The following is an 18,702-nucleotide window of genomic DNA, read 5'->3' on the forward strand; positions in this document are numbered from 1 at the left end:
TGCTTCTTATATTATTCATAAAAGTTCTTTAAGTCAAGGATAAAAAAATATTTTTCAAATAATTTGAAAGAGACTTGTCATTTATAAAGTATCAAAAATTGTTATTGTCTTTGCATATTTTTTGAATATCAGTGTGAAATGGCATAGCTTACCTTCATTGAAAAAAAGAAAAGAAAAACATGCTCTATTGAAAGGGGAAAAAAAAAGTAAGATCATAAATTATTTGACACCTTGAAAGGGTGTCAATATAGAAAATCTCTTTATTTTTATTTACATTTTCTTTCATCTTCTAGAAAAAGAAGAAAAAATACAAGAATAATTTTGTATTTTGCACCCTTTATTTTTTTCAATTTTATAGTTTTCACTCAAATTTCGTTGCCCCCACCCCACTAGCAAAAAAAAAAAGAAAGATGTTATCCACCATCACTGATCAAGCTTACACATGCCAGAATGAGTAATACGGTAATACCCGTAAGGGCTGCAATGGTTCAGCCCCAATCCCTCTAGAGACCATCTGATAACGCCACTTGTTGCTGCAAATTTCTCCTTCGCGTCACCTGCAAGTCACAGACAAATATTGTACTAACCCTAGAACCAATCTCCAGGGAGGACTCTCCGAAGCTCAAGTCAGAATACGTAAAGGAAGAGGAAAGGCTATTTGAGCTTAAAGGTTTCAGGATTGCATACCTTTTTTCTGTTCTCCGTTCTTCTCTTATAGTGTCCCTTCTTGGCTCTGAGGTTCTTCCTTCCCGAGGTAACAGGTCTTTCCAATATGGTGGTCTTCTGTGCTTATGTCCACGCCACGGTGGTTGGTGGACTCCTGTTCCTGCACATCCGATTTTACAGGCTTCAAATATACCTATTAGGATCCTAACGGCGGAAAGGTCATTTCCACTGTACTACCTTTTGGGAGGTAGTTTCCTTCGTACATTGGTTGGTAGGTATTTTCTTCTGTGTGTTAGCGTCTAGGTAGCTGGCTCGTAGTTACTTTGTGGTTACGCAACTAGGAGGCTCATAACTAATCCTGTGATTACTCCTTGGCCACGTAACCAGGGCCCATGCTTGTCAGTCTCCGATCCCAAGGTTACATCCTTTGTCTTTACTGGGGTTAATACTGAGGGAACCTCGTGTCTCTAGGGACTAAGTGCGTTCATTTGTACCTGCTGCCCTAGTGATGAGTTAGTCTTTACCTGTTAGGCCCTTCTGTTCATCTGGTCTCTATGAGACTTCCTGTTCGTCTGGTCTTTATAAGACTTCTTGTTCATCTGGTCTTTATGAGACTTCCTGTTCGTGGGGAGCACATGTCTCTTTGTTCATCTGTTCATGGAGAAGGGCACATGGGTGATCACGTGCCTCTTTGCTAGTCTGTTCATAAGGGAGGTCAAGTGCATAATCACGTGCCTCTCTGCTCGTCTGTTCATGGGGGAGTTCACGTGCGTAATCACATGCCTCTCTACTCGTCTTCGTGAGGCTTCCTAAGTGTCGGTGTGGCGCTCTTTTATTGGCTCATTGTATTTATGATATATCAAGTGCACCCACTCCCATGGCCCTTTTTTTCTGAAAAAAGGTCATGGGAGTACAAAATTTAAATTTCCCCTGTTTATGATGGGGTTTTAATGCTTCCCTTTTGTCGCACCATTTTTGGGGTCTCGCAACGTTCTATCATAACATCAGAATGGGCTACGTTTGGTGGCGTTTTGCCTTAGGGAGCCCAAAATTTTGTGGTGGTTTTGCCTACGTGTTTCTTTTCGTATTGGCTCATCATGTCATCCTTGCTTTTTGAAGATGGTTTATCGGTGTTTTGACCTGCATATAAAAACTTGTTAGGTGGGGGGGTGGTGAGGTTTATTTGGAGCTATCCTTTTCTTCTTCTTCTCCCTAGAGCTTTCCTTCCTTGGTGCCTATCTACTTTCCAATGAGGATTCAGCTCGAGGGGTTCTTGTCTTTGTTTTGTTGGAACCATTAAGTTAGTTCCCACCCTTCTCTATTTTCCTGTTCTTCTTTTTTTTTTTCTTGTTTTATCATATTCGTTGGGACCATGGTGTCTGACTTGACCTCTTCCGATTCTGGTGACCGTTATGACGTTGATGGTGGGACGTCGGTGTCGTGGTGCTCTACCCGTGGCCCTACTCTGGGGCACAGTAAAAAGGGGGTTCAGAAGTCTCGCCCACATGAGGCACCAACCCAACCACCGGTCTCCCCGTTGGCTAGGTTGCTTCATGCCTAACTACGCAGGAGTTGGAAAGGTTTAGGAGAGTCTACCATATACCTTGAGTCTGTGTCGTTGAGGCTCCCATAGGCTGGTGAGAGGGATAATAGCAGTAGGGAGGGGGAGACTTGCTTCTATAAGCATACTCTCATCCATACATGACTTGATGGCAACAGTGCTCCGGCACTATAGGGTTGTCCCAACATAGCACCAACCCAATGCCTTCAGGTTTATTGTAGGTTTTATCATCAGGTGTGGTTGGATAAATAGGGTGGCCACCTTACCCTTGTTTGTGAACGTTTATGTTCCATCTCCAACCGACATGTCCCGGGCTGGTTCCATTTTAAGTGTAGGAATAGGCGGGACCTAGTTCTAGATAATATGTCCACTTAAATTCCTTAATGGAAATATGGGTTCTTCTTTGCCAGGGACTCGAGGCCGTTCAATTTCTCTACCTCGTGGTTGGTGGTAAACACCCGTCGAGGCAATGTGGCTCTGAAGATGGGGGTTGAGGACACTGAGACCAAAAGGCTATTGAAAGTTCCTATTGGGGTGGTGGTCAGGTCTAAAACCTATGACAACAAGGTTCTGAGGGAGTACAGCTTGAGTCCTTATCACACCCCATTCACATAGAATCGGACCAGTGATCGGGTTCCCTCCGGGTAACCCAAAACCACTAGGATTATCTTATACAGTAACCACAGCACAGCAAGCCACACATGGTCCATGGAATATAATAACATAATACAATGGAAGTCTTGTCATAAATGATTACATATAATTTCTCATATACCCTTGGTACCCAAATTGTTATACATAAAGTGTTTACATGTGGGCCCGTAGGCATGATATTTACATAAGAAATAGAAATTTAAATATCGATAGCACAAAAGGAGAATATACCAAAAGAATAAAAAGAGTACAGTAAATAGAATCCGTCACTGTTTTCCTGCAACAGAACCCTCATATTGGCAGCCGTCACAGTGTTTGAATTCTTTGGGGACCCACCAATCCCCCATTAGGGTTTCGTTAGTGAGACCCGGCATGGGTTCCTCTATAGAGTATCCTGCAAAATCATCTAAAAAGGTGTGTACATGAGAGGTGAGCTCACTAGCTCAGTAAATGGAAAGAAAGACTCACACAAGCAAATGCATTTCAAATGATACTATATGCATGAGATTCATTTTAATCGTATTCCACCTAAACAATCATTACTAGGTCATAGGTAACGTGCTACTCACAATCATAGTGCGCGTATGCCTCAGGTTCGAGACGTGTTATCCATCCCACGATACGTCAATAGGGTTATCGGAGAAGGCCCACCGTGAGCACTAAAAAAATTAAATCATGGCCGAACCACAACAGAAATGTAAATCGTGGCCAAACCACAGTAGAAAAGTAGATCGTGGTTGAACCACAACAGAAATTAAAAGCAGTACGATTGGCTCTCTAAATATATCACCAAGGTTTCCAACTGTCCTAATGATCAGCCAGATGTACTTCTAACCACTACGGCGGTCCGCGATCGACGCTTCCCCTAGTGATAACCCAACACGTAAACCTCTGTTGGGAAGGGTTGTAGCATGATGGAATATGAAATCCTAACCACATGCTCCTACATGAGATAGGACAACTGTAAAGTACTTCCGTGTCCCATTCGACGGTGTATCAATGCATTTGTTTTCAAGCCGACTACTGCATCTAATCTAGAAATCCCACATATGATCGAAAAACATCGTCATCATCATCCATCATATGATAAATCCATGATCAAGATTTCAAGTAAGTAATCATACCTATAGAATTTAAGATACAACATGTTCAGTTCTAAATGCATCATTCATTCATCAATCACATGCATGGGAATGGAAATCGGGATGTCAATTTAGTCCATGAATGCATAGGATGCCAAAAACACTCCAAAATTTAAGATCCAAGTCCTCTCCCTACTTACCTATTTTTGTAGAAGAATCAGCACTCGCGGTACAGATAAAATCCGAAGTGAGAAGATGAGTTTCTCGAAACCTAGCATAGGTAAAGAGTTTAGAAATATATCCAAATTGGGACTATAAATGATGTAGGATATGGTCATGACGCGTAAAATAGTGTAAAGAAGGTTGTCGGTGAGTTTGAGTTTCATCAAAGCTCATTTGGGCTACAGGTAGGTCATACATGTGGATAGGAAAACCCGCCTGTGTAGTCTGTCTAGATCGACGGGTCATATTGGTGGGTCAAGCACCCGCCGGTCTTACCCTTCGATAGAACCAGAGGGAATAGGGGTGACTTGTAGGTCACACTGTCTGGTCAGGTACCCATCGGTCTTACCCCCCAGGTAGGACCAAAAGGGTCAGGGGTGACTGGTAGGTCACATTGACAAGTCAAGCACCCTCCGGTCTTACCCGCCAATAGAACCAGAAGGGTCAGGGGTGGCTGGCAGGTCACACCAGTGGGTGCCTCCGGTCTTACTCGTCGATTTTCTCTAATTTTGCTGTTTTCTTCTTCCTTCCATTCTAACTCTTGGAACCCTAATAAGGTGGTTCCCACTTCATTTCCCACACATTCTAAGCCTCATCTACCTGATTATACCATGGATCTAAGCCATTAATGCGATTTGGGGAAAGAAATAATACATTCACTTGAAAAACCCCAAATCTTAGAATCCCCTTCCCAAACTCAAATGTCACTTCAATAATCTCCAAATCTTTGTTCCCCTTCTTAAATCCTTCAAAGAAAACACACAATTGTTTAATCATTCTCTAGATTCAACCACATACACAAAGGGTTTCATCATACCTAAAGGGTTTATGGCGTTACTTACCTTAGAATGTAGATCTCAAGACATCGGACACTATTCCGGCGATGGAAATGTAAGGTGCGGCTCTGGAATCCAAGGGGAAAGCCTATTCCTTCTTTCTTCTCTCCTTCTTCCTCTTTTCTCCCTCTTCTTTACTCCCCTCACCAACTTTGCTAAAATCATAAATGGGAGTGAGAAAAGGGGGGTTTAAGTGCTATTTATACTTTGGTTCATAAATAGCTTGTAAGGCTTGTTTGGTTTTTCCCATTTACGGATCAAAACACATTAAATCGTGTTTTTGGGCGGTGTAGCCGACATCATCGGGCATACAAGACCTCATTAAGACGAGGAGGTCAAAACATATGTGCTCATCAAAGCCAGGCATGCTGGGGTCCACAATACCCCAACAGGTGGGTGACACTAGTGGGTCTTGCACCTGCCAGTGACACCCACCAGTTGGCCAAAACAAGTCAACCCTTGCTATATTTTGGAAGGGAAGGGAGATCTTGACATGTATTTCACTCTTGCCACGTGCTGTGGACCAAGTTCCTATCATTCAAAGAGGATCCTTTTCTATCCATACATGGCCTTGTGATATGCCCTTGATATGTGCAAGGGCACAACTTAGGCATGCAGATCATCTTGGGTACCGACTCAATTCTATTTGGCCACCCCACATTTGACATCACCCTTGCAGTCATGTACCATAAAGCACCGGCATCAACCCGTTTTGGTTCAGACCATGCAAGATCAACCCAAGCCAACCGATCAATAAACCGGGATTAAAGAGTAGGGCTCTACAGTCCTAGTGAGCCCTTATCAGTGTCGCTTGTAACTATGCTTGTTCTTTTTCATTTTTCTTTTTTCTGATGTGGTGTGTTGGGCTGATCTTTGCACAGTGTTGATCGATCGTAGCCTGCTATTGGAGGTTTTGAAAGAGCGAAAGCAAGAAGGTGTGGCGGATGTCACAGCAGCTGGAACAGGGGAGGGTGAGATTGGTACTTCAGTTGGGGAGGAGGACGTTGTTCTACAACCAAGGACGCAACGAGTTGGGATGGGAGAGTGGAAAGTTCAAGTGGGCAAATGAAAATAGCAAAGGCATGCCAGGCCATGTAACAAGGTGGCTAATACGACTAGTTTGGTTCAAGGGTGTGGCTGGCATGGACGATTGTAGTGGCGGGATATCTCTTTCATTTCTAAATCCATTGAGTCCTGTAGCTCGCTACTTTCTAACCCTCGAAGAGGCCTGTTTCAGGAAGTAGAGAAGGGACTACGGGCTTTCTTGCGTGCTTGGTTTGATACTGTTTGCTTGCCTATTCATCTTCATATCGCTACAAAGTAATCGTTTTTCACTCACGAGCAAGGATGAGAAACAGATTCTATTTCTTATAGCAAGACTTTCTCTATTAGTTGACTCTTATTCTTTACTCATTGTCAATTGAAAAGTAGGCTCCACTCGTTTGGGACTGATCTATGTGATTAGTTGAGTAGGCGAACAAATCACCTTATTCTTATTCTATTTATTATCTTGGGATTTTTTTGTGACCATTCATTGCTAGGTTACTATTATACAGAGGTAGCTTGGTTCCCGCGAGCTAGCCAATTTTCTTTTCAGAATTCACTTAAGAACAATAGTCAAGCCTCTTTCAGATGGGTATATGAATTTGTTCTGTGTTAGCCCATTACCAGTTTTTATTTATGATTTGTGAATTTTGACAAGGGTTAGTTCTTTTAAGACATGAATAAAATCTTCTTCACAAGCAGCTAGATCTACCATGAGGTAGGTTAGATGAGACTGAAATGTTGTTGATAGTTTAGATACCAAAGGTCTTATTCATATGTTAAATTTCAGACCAATCAAAATTGGCATTAATAGTAAAACAAGAAATTGAAAAATCTAAAACTACAATAGGGTAAATGGGCAAACATAGAGAGGCTAGATCCACTGCACGTATGGGCAGGGGCCAACACTTATAATACTGTGTGCCAATAAAGAGAGGAAGAGGCTAGGCATTTAAGGTAGGAGAAAGGATAGGTATTGTCCCTTGACCATATGTGCAGTTCATGTACCTCCAGCGGAGCCAACCTCACATATAAAAGGGCATATCATTAGATGGTAGGGTGAATTGTTAAATATGAGGCTGAAATTTGACACATGCCCATTTTAGAGCATTCACTAAATATTCAACTCTGACTCATGGCATCAATTTTTCACATGGAAATATTGAGTATGTCTATAAGGAGATTCCATCCTAAATAGTGGTATAAAAATATTTTGTTTTCGGTTTTTTTTTTTTTTAATGGTTGGATAAAAGTGTAAAACTATTAAGGGAACGATTCAATTGGGCCTAAATCATAAAATTAATGAATCTTAAACCAAATTTAACTTGCAACGTCTAGAAAATGAGCCAAAATTGAATCCCTAGATCACAAAACCTTATCACCTACACATGCCTTTGAATTGAAAAAACTTTTTTAGATTCAATATATGCGATTACACAAAATGTGAAATTATTTTATTTTAGTTTTAGGACTATCTAAATGAAACCTCTGTAAGTGTATCTAAAATTTGTAATCTTCCTTCAATTGTCCCTCGTCTTATTAATACAAGTTCTTTAAGTCAAGGGTTAAGAAAAAAAAATCAAATAATTTGAAATAGACTCATCATTTAGAAAGTATCAAAAGTTGTCAATGTCTTTGTATATTTTTTTAATACCCATATGAAATGACATAATATACCCTCATTGAAGAAAAAAAAAAAAAGGTCTACTAAAAGAGTTAAAAAACAAAAATCATAAGTTGTCTGACACCTTAAAACCTAAAAGGGTATCAAACTATCAATAAGAAAATAATCTTTATTTTATTTACTTTGTCCTCTTGCCTTCTGGAAAAAGAAGAAAAAATACAAGGCTAATTTTGTATTTTACTCCCATTATTTTTTCAATTTTATAATTTCCACTCAAATTTCGTTGCCCCCACCCCACTCCAAAAAAAGAAAAGAAAATGGTAGATCATCAAAATGAATATGAAGCACAAAAGGAAGTATCCTCACATGTAAACAAAAGAGACGTGTTGGATCCTCACATGCACATCTAAGTAAATGAATGTGTAGAGGATCCATTTTAAAAAATAGGAAGGATGATGATACATATATATGTTGGCCGTAGGTGTGCAAAATGACCATTGTGCCTCTCCTAATCGATGCCCAAGCATACAATCTCATCGGCTGAGGCGCTAGCGCAAGGGCCACACTTCTGGACATAAAACATGTTTGAGCACGTCGCCCATGAGCTGCAAGACCATTAGAGTTGTGGGATGAGGCATCATACGAGAGGGAGAAGGTCATTTCAAAGAATGAAAGAGAGATAGACACAATGCTTGCTAACGTGAAATTGTATTATACATACAAATAATGTATTGGTCCATCGTATTGATATCCTTGATGTTTACCAAAAGAAAAAAAAGACACCCTTTGTATAATCAATACTGATATTTCTTTCACCAAAAAAGATACTAATATTTTCATAAAAAAATCAATAATAATATTTCTTTCACACACACACACACACAAAAATCAAATCAATTATGGTATGAATCAGCTAAATAGTGATTTATTTTTAATTTTGTAATTGATATTGGTCCAATACAATCAGCCACGAAAAGTGATTTATTTTTTAGGTTGATGCCTGACTTTTTTCAAATCCAATGGTTGCGCCTCAAAACCCATGTTTAAGCTCAAAAGCATAAAAACAACTTGATTATGGTAGAGAAAACCCATACCCTTGAGAAACCCCGATCGAGAATTATGAAGTTGATCTATCTCTCTTTCCCTCCTTCCATCTTTTAGGAGCCGAATCTCGATCCCCAAGCTGACTTTTCCGATACAATATACATGTATAGTCTAATGGTAAAAGCATAAGAAAAATTTAGTTAAAAAAAAAAAAATAAAGGTAAAAAATGGATTTTCTTAAAAAAATATATATAAAGGTAAATTTGTGCGATACAATCTGATTCCAAGTCAATCTAAATCGGTATTAGAATGATATCGGTCTTGGATAATCCCATGACCGTTCTAAGTTGTGGAACCTTGTTTACTATCCAGGGGCAATCATAAAAAATATTCACACAAAAAGAGTTGAAGATTTCACATAGTACTTTTAATCGAAAAATCAATCTGATTTATTTTGTACTTTTGCTCGATAAGAAAATTGAGATTAGATCAACCTATGGGACTTGAGGAATGATGGAAGAGAATAAAAAGTAAAAAAGAAAAGAGAACGAAAGAAAATAGAAAAAAAGAAGAAGAAGAAATCAGATTCCAAATGAATAAATTCAAACTCGAAAAGGATTTTCTGATTCTCGAAGAATGAGAGGCAAATGAATTGACTGAGAAAGATCTCTTGCTGCAGACCCCGAGTGTATAATAAAGCTAAAAAAAAAAAAAAAACAAGAGCCTAGCTAAAGAAATACAAAAACAATCACGACCTGCATTTTGAGGAATATATATATATATATATATAAAAGACGGTAATGATTGGGTTCATTGTGACCTAATTTATTTCAGGCTTTACTGAATATGTGGAGATCATTTATGATTTTGTGGCTGAGGTTATATCCATTAATTTATGGATGAGATGAGAATGTTAAGATAAATGTGCAGTAAAACTAAAGGTAAAGTAAGAAATGAACATATTAGGATTGTGTTGAGAGTTGTCCCAATCAATGACAAGCTCTAGAAAAGTCGTTTGAGGTGATATGATCATGTTTAAAGGAGACATGAGGGCACCCCACTAAGGAGGAGTAATCAAATTCAGATTAAAGGAGCCAAAAGATCTAGGGACATACCTAAAATGACAATAGAAGAAGTGGTGAGGAATGACATGCAAAGTCTTAGTCTTGTCTCAAGTATGACCTTAGATAGAACCTATTAAAGGACAAGAATTCATGCAACCGACTCTATTTAGCTGAGATTTTTTTATATGCTGGGTTATGCCTCTTTCTTCTTATTCTCATATTTCTCTTCTCACCTCTCATCTTTCCATCTCTCCCTCCTTCCCTCCCCTCCCCTCCCCTTAACTTGTGATAGCATTATCAAGGGCCCGTTTAATACCGTTTCTGTGTCAAGAAATGGCAGAAACATAAACTTCCGTTTCTAGGAACAGAAATGGTTTTGTAGGTGTTTGATAAACCTTTTTTATGAAAACATTTTTCCAACATGTAAGTTAAGCTCCCGGCAATTTCACTGACGATATGGCGTCGTTTGAGCAAGAGAGAGAGAGAGAGAGAGAGAGAGAGAGAGAGAGAGAGAGGGGCAAACTGGCCAACAATCCCCAATAATGCCAAACCCACCACCCCGACCACCATCTTCCACAACTTTAGATCCCTCTTTTTAAGCAGAGCCTCCATCAATAGCTCCCACCGGAGCACGTAGTTCAGCTGCATAAGCGTACTCGTCGATGCAGAGAACCCCATGTAAGAGTATTGGTTCACATAATCCTTGAGGTGTATCTTCTTACTGAGAATCGGGCTTCTAGACTTTGGCAAATCCTCGTTGGCCATGTAAACCTCCATCATTTTCGCCTTCCCATTGTATTGGACCCAAACAAAGTAGTTCTTCAGATTGTCTGGTGCAATCTCGACCCCAAATTTGGAGAGTGACACCGTCTTGTTTGATTTGATGCTGTTGATGTTCAGACCCATGTGGTGCCATCCGGGTCGAAGTCTTGCTTCAAGGTGTCGAGTTCAATGGCAACAATCTTGTTGGGCGAGTTTCCATCGAGGGTTGCAATCGTGAGCCCCAATCACTGGCCAAAGCTAGCCGACGGGATATTTAGATCTACTTTGATAAGGAAAGCGAAGCCCTCACCAATGGACTGGTTGGGAAGTTTGTAGATGTTTATGGGGTAGGTAGAGTTGAAGGTGGCCACAATGTCCACAAGTCTTTGTCAAAACCGGTTCTTGAACCATAAATCAAAATAAATTTCTATTTCTATTTCTAGAAATAGGTGAAACGAAATGGGTTTATCAAACGTTTTTGTTTCCGTTTCTCCGTTTCTTGAAACAGAAAACCACATAAATTGCTGAAACGCACCATTATCAAACGCACCCCAAGAGTCCCATGTCCATCTCATTCCTCAAATCTCAAACCCAAATTAACATTGTTATTTTGGGTATATATATCAAAACCAGACCCATATGGAGAAGCCCAAACAATGCCACCAAATAAGCCCGAATTTTTTTATAAATGGTTTGATTTCTACTTGTTCAGATTTCAAAGTACAGTTTTTTTAATTAAAAAATAAGAGGAATTATCACTCCCCTACACTTGGCCTATATTTACTAAAACTACCCTACCTTTTTCCTTTTTTTTGTTTTTTTACCCTGATACTCCCCAGCTTTTGGACTTTAACATCTCTTTCTCCCCTCCTCTTTTTAAATACCCAGATTAGCCCTCTTTTTCACTTGTGGCCTATTAAATTTTTTTCAATTTTTTTTTTATTCAAAACATGCTATTACTAATCTAAAAAAACAGCCAACGGGCTTTGTCCTTCTGTTATTACTTAGTTTAAATGTTACTTTGTTGGTTGAAACTCAAACTCCTCCTTGACTTCCCTATCGTTATTTTTTATTTTATCTTTTTATCTTTTTTTTTTTTAAATGCATTAGTATTGAGTCACTAAAAGATATTATTTATTTATTAGTTTTTTTTTCTCATCCATCATCAAGGTTATTCTTTATTTATTATTATTATTTCTTTTGTCTCATCCATTATCACGAGTTTAGTAATCCATTTTTTTATTTGTATTGGATTGGTATCGGTCTCAATTGATACTAATTCAGATCAGTGTCAATCTCAATCGATACTAATTCGGATTGATATCAAATTTAATGTTACATTCTCTATTAGGATTGCAACACATTGTTTTAGGGATTAAAAAAATTATAAAAAATTTGATAAAAATATTGGATCTGTATCATTCTCAATCAATAACAATACGAACCACTTAATCCTTCCATAGTGAAAAGAGATTTCAATTTATGAAAACTCGCCATCCTCTAATGGAGGAATGAAAGTCATGTAAAGTATTGATTTTCATTCCTAATCAATTTGAATTAATTTTTTAATCAATCAATTTGAAAAAAGTTTAATAGATTAAAAGTGAAAAGGAGGGGTACTCCATGTACTTAAAAAGAGTAAGGGAAAGTATGAACAAAGTAGAACAGAGTAGAACAGTGGATCGTTGTATCGGAGATTAGTCAGGATTTCTGCCGCGTAGAATAGATCAACCAGTGGTTGGGATTTGGGTTTTCTAGTTAGAGTTTGATAGGAAATCGTGAAATCAAACTAAAACCTTACTTATAGATGAGAAAGGAAATAGATAATTACCCTTTATAAAAGGGGATGAGATCGATCGATCGATCGTTACAGTTATCCAAAATCTATCATTTTTTTTCTTTGATTCAACTCAACAGGTTCTCTCTGTTTGTAGCCTAGTGTGGTCTGGTGTGGTGTGTGCATCAATGGAGGATTATAGAAAATGTGTGGGCTTCATGCGTTTTAGGGCAGTCTGCAGGTCTTGGCATTCGATTGCAATTACTGCCAAGAAGTCACCACAGTTTGAACTCCCATGGTTGATGCTTCCTCCTCACCTATGTCATATGTCATCATTATGGGTTTTTCATTCTCTTCCAAAGCAAAAATTTTAGTTTAAAATTTCCTGAAGTGTACCGCGCTCGGTGTTGTGGATCTGACTATGGATGGTTGATAGTGGTGGGTTATAAGAGAAGTATTTTTCTTCTAAATCCATTTACTAGGGTTTCAATTCTACTTCCGCATCAATCTACTCTTCCTGTTATTGCTCAAAACGGCTATTATCACTCGTTGGCTGTAAACAACCTATATTATATTCGCAAGGCTATGATGTTCTCTGCTTCTCCTGTTGCTATTGCTAATAATAATAATAGTAATAATAATAATAATTTGGATGATTGTTTAGTAATAGCGATTTATGTACAAGTGTTACCGCCAAAAATCTGTACGAGGCTGAGCACCAATCCTGCACAAACACAGAAGGCAAAGGCCCGGAGGTGTCTCCGGGATTAGTCCTCCGACGCCCAAGTTAGAGACCGGCAGAACAGTTTTTTCCAAGAGTAATGGTGTGTGTGATGACTTACCTCATTCTCTCCTTTTGGGTTCCCTCTTATAGGGTTTAGGGTTTAGGGAGTCCCACCCGAATGTGTTTTTCCCTTTACCCGAGTCCTACTCGGATACATCCTACACCCCTTCGGGGGGGATCATCCCTCTTTGGGTATCCTCTCCTTACGTAGTTTGAACCCTCACAACCTCTATCGGTTGGGCGATGCGTGTCCTTCCCTCGGATGTCACGTGTCCTTGTTTCACAGGGTGGCTGATTTGGGTGTATCAGCAGCCCCCTTGCTCCCACTAGGAGGCTCTTCCGGTGGGAGGAACCATGTCTTCAGTCATTTTCCTTTCCATTCGTGTGCTCCTTAGGCCTTATTCCTTCGGCTTCGGCTTTCGTCCTGTTTGAGATAAAGACCTTCGATCAGGTCCGCTCGGCCTTTGCCTGAGCCCCCAACAGCGGTAAGGACCTTTGGTCGGGTCCCCTTGGCCTTTGCCTAAGCCCCCAATCGAGGTAAGAACTTCAATAGGGTTCGATCGGCCTTTGCCTGAGCCCCCAACCAAGGCAAGGACCTTCGGTCAAGTCCGCTTGGCCTAGGCCTATGCCCCAACCAACGTGGGTCCCTTTGGTCAGGTTAGCTCGACCTTTGCCTGAGCCCCAACCGAGGTAAGGACCTTCGATCAGGTCCGCTTAGACTTTGCCTGAGCCCCCAACCAACGCAGGTCCCTTCGATCAGGTCTGCTCGGCCTTTGCCTGAGCCCCCAACAGAGGTAAGGACCTTTGGTCGGGTCCGCTCGGCCTTTACCTGAGCCCCTAATCGAGGTAAGGACATTCGATCAAGTCCGCTTGGCCTAGGCCTGAGCCCCCGACTGACGCAGCTCCCTTTGGTTAGGTCCACTCGGCCTTTACCTGAGCCCTCAATTGGGGTAAGGACCTTCAGTCAGGTTCGCTCGGCCTTTGCCTGAGCCCCCAACAAAGGTAAGGACCTTCGGTCGAGTCCGCTCAGCCTTTGCCTGAGCCCCTAATCAAGGTAAAGACCTTCGATCAAGTTTGCTCAACCTAGGCCTGATCCCCTGACCGACACGGGTCCCTTCGATCAGGTCTGCTTGGCCTTTGCCTGAGCCCCCAACTGAGGTAAGGACCTTTGGTCAGGTTCGCTCGGCCTTTACCTGAGCCCCCAGCCGAGGTAAGGACCTTTGGTGAAGTCCACTCGGCCTAAGCCTGAGCCCTAACCAACGTTGGTCCCTTCGGTCAGGTCTGCTCGGCCTTTGCCTGAGCCTCCAACCGAGGTAAGGACCTTTGGTCAAGTTTGCTCAGCCTAGGCTTGAGCCCCCAACCGACGAGGGTCCATTCAGTCAGGTCCGCTAGGCCTTTGCCTGAGCCCCCAAATGAGGTAGGTCCGCTCGTGGCTCAAACCTCGAGGGCAGTTATTGATGACGCATTGGCACCATTAATGCTCGGGCAGTCATATCATTATTCTTCCATTTATAAAGGGTGAGGGTCCATTTGTGGGCCACTTTTGTTTTTCCTTCAGAGATCCTTCCTTCGGTTTAGGTGTTTCTTTCGGAGTGCTTCCCCTCGGTCTCAGTTTCCTTTTTCTTTAGCATCTTATCCGGATCAAAAGTAAGTACGATGTCCAGTTCATCTGGGTACAGTCCCTTGTCTTCCGAGAGGACAATGTCCAATCGAAGGGGTCGAAGCCCCAGGGGGATCCAAGGGATGTCCTCGGGCTCTTCCCTCGATTCTCCCTCATCCCATGACTCATCGTCCGTGGCCTCGTTGTATGGGTCCGAGGGTGGCTCAAACGGTGAGGGGTTCAGAGAGAGGGTGCTTGAATCCCGTGCCCAGACCCAGGACCCCCTTGAGGTGGAAGCTCTCCATATCATTTCCACCATGGACGAGCTGGAGTTGGGGGAACTAAGGGCCTCCTTCAGTATCTCGGATGCTTTTGAGCTCCAACTATCGAAACCGATAGACCGAGCCAGCTATCGGAACTCTGAAGAGATGTGCTTATACAAGGAGACCTTCAAGACCGGCCTTCGGCTTCCCTTCTACCCCTTCTTCACCTGAGTGTTTTGGCATTACGGGGTTTATCCAACCCAGCTGACGCCGAACGGATGGCGGCAGATGCTCAGTTTCGTCGTCCTCTTCTCCAAGCACTAAAGGCCTCTCTCTCTCCCCCTCTTTGTCAATTGCTTCCTCCTCCAGGCCAGTAAGGGCTTTCGGGCTGGTACTATTTCAGTCCTCAGAAAGACCTTCAGCTGCTGAATGGTTACCCAACGTCGATCCACCGGTGGAAGGAGAAATTCTTCTTCGTGAGGTCGTCCGAGGGGGTGCCCTTTAGCACTGTGGGATATCCCCGATTTGAGGAAGGTGAACTCTGCCCCTGCACTTTTTAGGACAGACACGAAGTCGATGGTGATGGCGAGACGTCAAGACATTACCCTCCAGTTGAGTTCGACAGTCTTAAGTCCGACGTCATTTTGTTCAGATTCGGGCTTAGCCCGGGTGAGTCTTAGGCCAGCCCATGTTTATTTACCTCGGGGTTTCGTACTTAATACTAACTTCCTTCATGTCTTTATGCAGTGCAAATCTCCAAGGCCGAGGCTAGGGTTGTTGCTGCAAAGAAGCATGCCCAAATAAGGGAGGCCAGGGCGCGGTATGCTCAGTAGCAATAGAAGCAGAAGAGGAAGGAGAAGAAGAAAGGGGCCCCCACCTCTGAAGCTCCCCCTTCAAAGAAGAGGGCTAGGGTCGAAGGACCCAGCACCAAAACGGTCCAGGCCCTCGCTGCTTTGGGCTATAATTTGTCGTCTGCCCGAGATGCTTCTCTGGTGGCTGACTTCAGAAGCCTGAGGGCCACGAATATCTGAGCAGAGGTTCGCTTTGTCCCTCGATGGTCGATTAAGGAGGACAACACTCTGTTCATCGGGTGTGTAGCTCGTGAGCTAGTACAGAAGGGTAGCCTCCCCCAAGATGCTGCCGAAGCACAACGCCAGGGGACGGTAACCATGATAACCAGCACTTGCATCTTCATGTGGGGGTAAACTCCGGCCTTTGAATTCTTAGCCATTGTCATCGCGACTTTCTGACCATCGGTGTCTTATGCAGGCCTAGAACCAAATGGGTCAGCTAGCGATCCGGGCTGAGGCCTTGGCCTTGGCTTAAGACCTCGAGTCTTTCGAACGTGAGAAGTCTACACTCGAGGATGAGGGTTTGGTCCTCCTCAAGAAGGTGGAGCACCTGGAAGCGGACCTTCTTCATACACGCTAGGAATGCGATCGAAAGCTTACGGAGCTGAAGGCACAGATAACGACGAGGGTTCAGGAGGTCGAGGTCCGAGGGGTCGACAAGTATAGGGCCTCTGAGGACTTTCGGGAGGAGGTTATGTAATACCCCGCTTCTTAAACCCGGTCTGATTTCGCGATTTGAACCAGTTTAACCATGCAGGAACCGAGCCAGAGGATATTAGAGTGGGTTCCTTATGGGCTATGATGGCACGGGTGACCTTAAACACCGGCTGGCCCGACAAGTCCGAGCCAGTGCCAGAAGAGACGGGAGTGCCCAAACCGTGTACGTGCACCTACCATAAGGCTATGTACGGATAAAATAGGTATTATATCCGTATTTTAAGGTATATACGTATGCTACATCGTATTCCTGGGGTGGGGTTCGTGCCGAGGTCCGAACCCGGTCAAAATCCCAAGTTTTGGCTCTCAGGCGGGTATAACAGGTGGGTACACCCACCCACCTGAGTGACCCATCCAAGACTATTCACTTAATTAGGAATAGTATATAAGACTTAATGATTTCTTTTCTTTCCATTTATTACCCTCGTACGTTTGGTGAGAAAGTAAAGAGGAGAGAGAAAAGAGAGGGAAGAAGAAAGGAAGAGGAAGAAAGGAAGGATTTCAGTGGCGCCGAAGCTAGATCTTGCCATTCCGGTGCCGGGAGAGTAATCTTCAACTCTAGATCTACGGTTGGAGGTAAGAAAAGTTGGGTTTTATGAACATTCACCATACCCGAGCTTTAAACCCTCGATTCGAGTATGATTTCTTGAGATCTTGTAAATACCCTTTGAAATGATGAATCTAAGGTTTAATAGATGATTTATGTGTTGATCTTGAAGGATTTGAAGAGTTATTGACAAGATAGAAGGAGCATTGTGAGTTGGAAGTGAGTTGAAGGGTTTGAAGTCATTTTTGGGCAAAGAAGGTAAGATGGTTTCCCTCACTTGAATCTAACCTAGATCTAGGTTAGAACCATCCTATAGGACTTCAAAGGTGTGAAGAATGGGTGGGGGAAAGCCCCATTTGATTCCCCAAAGGATGGAGAAAATGGGGAAGAAACAGAGTCATTCCCGCCAAAATCGGTGGGTACAACCGACGGGTACCTACCCGCCTGAGAGTACCCACCTGAGAAGGCAGGGGTCCCTGGCCAAACCGGCGGGTACAACCGACGGGTATAACCGGTGGGCGGGTACCTACCCGCCGATCATAACCGGTGGGTAGACAGCCCACCTGTCTTACCCACCTGTTTGGCCCCGAAGGTGATCCTTAGGTCCGATCGAACTCATATATGACGTGTGACCTTCTTTTGACGTTCTAAACACGATTTTGACATCGGATTTCGTTAATTTTGATTCTAAAATGGTGAAGTACTAACCCCTCTCAATTATGTTAGGTTCACCAAACCCTACCCGATTCGCTCCGGATCTCACCCGTACCGAACGGGAATCCTTGTACGCTACAGGTAAGTGGAGAGAGGACGTTTGGCCTTGTTTCAATGCATTTGTTTGGCATTCATATAACTATATCTAATCTAGTCATGTCATCATGAATATGCTATATAGATTAGTCATTCCACTCATTGATGTGCATATATGCTTTGTTTACTTTTCAAATGCCAATTGAATGAGATGTTTATATGTTGAATGTGGACATCATGGAGCATTATGCATTGATAGACTAGATGCCGTGGTCGGCTTGGAAACGAATACATTGGTGGCCCGTGGTATGGGACACGGAGGCACTATGCAGTCGTACTATTGTCATATAGGAGCATGCATTATTAGGATTCTCACCATCCCGTGCTACGACCCTTCCCAACAGGGGTTAAGGTGTTGGGTTGCCATTTGGGGGGAAGCAGGGGTCGCGGTTGTCGGACACTGTGGCGGTTAGGCATTACGCCCGGTGAGTCATGTAGGACAGCCGACAACCCCGGTGGTACATTCAAGAGGGCCAATCGTACTGCTTTTAAATTGCTGGAGTCAGCACCTTTATTTCAGTTATTTACATTTCTGTTGAGAGCCGGTGGACGGCATTGTCTTTACTTTTCTGAGTACTTACGGTGGGCCTTCTCCAACAGCCCTATGGGCATATCGCGGGAGGGAGTTCGCGGCTCGTACCTGGAGTATACGCGCACTGTGGTTGTAGTAGCACTAAAACCAAAGACTTAGTAATGTTGTTTAGGTGGATGTGAATTAAAATGAATAGCATGGAATGTAATGCATATGATGTGTGGTGATGTGTGGACTGTTGTGTGTGGTCCACCTCTCTACT

This window comes from Macadamia integrifolia, chromosome 14 (genome assembly GCF_013358625.1).
Source record: "Macadamia integrifolia cultivar HAES 741 chromosome 14, SCU_Mint_v3, whole genome shotgun sequence".
Taxonomy (NCBI): Eukaryota; Viridiplantae; Streptophyta; class Magnoliopsida; order Proteales; family Proteaceae; genus Macadamia; species Macadamia integrifolia.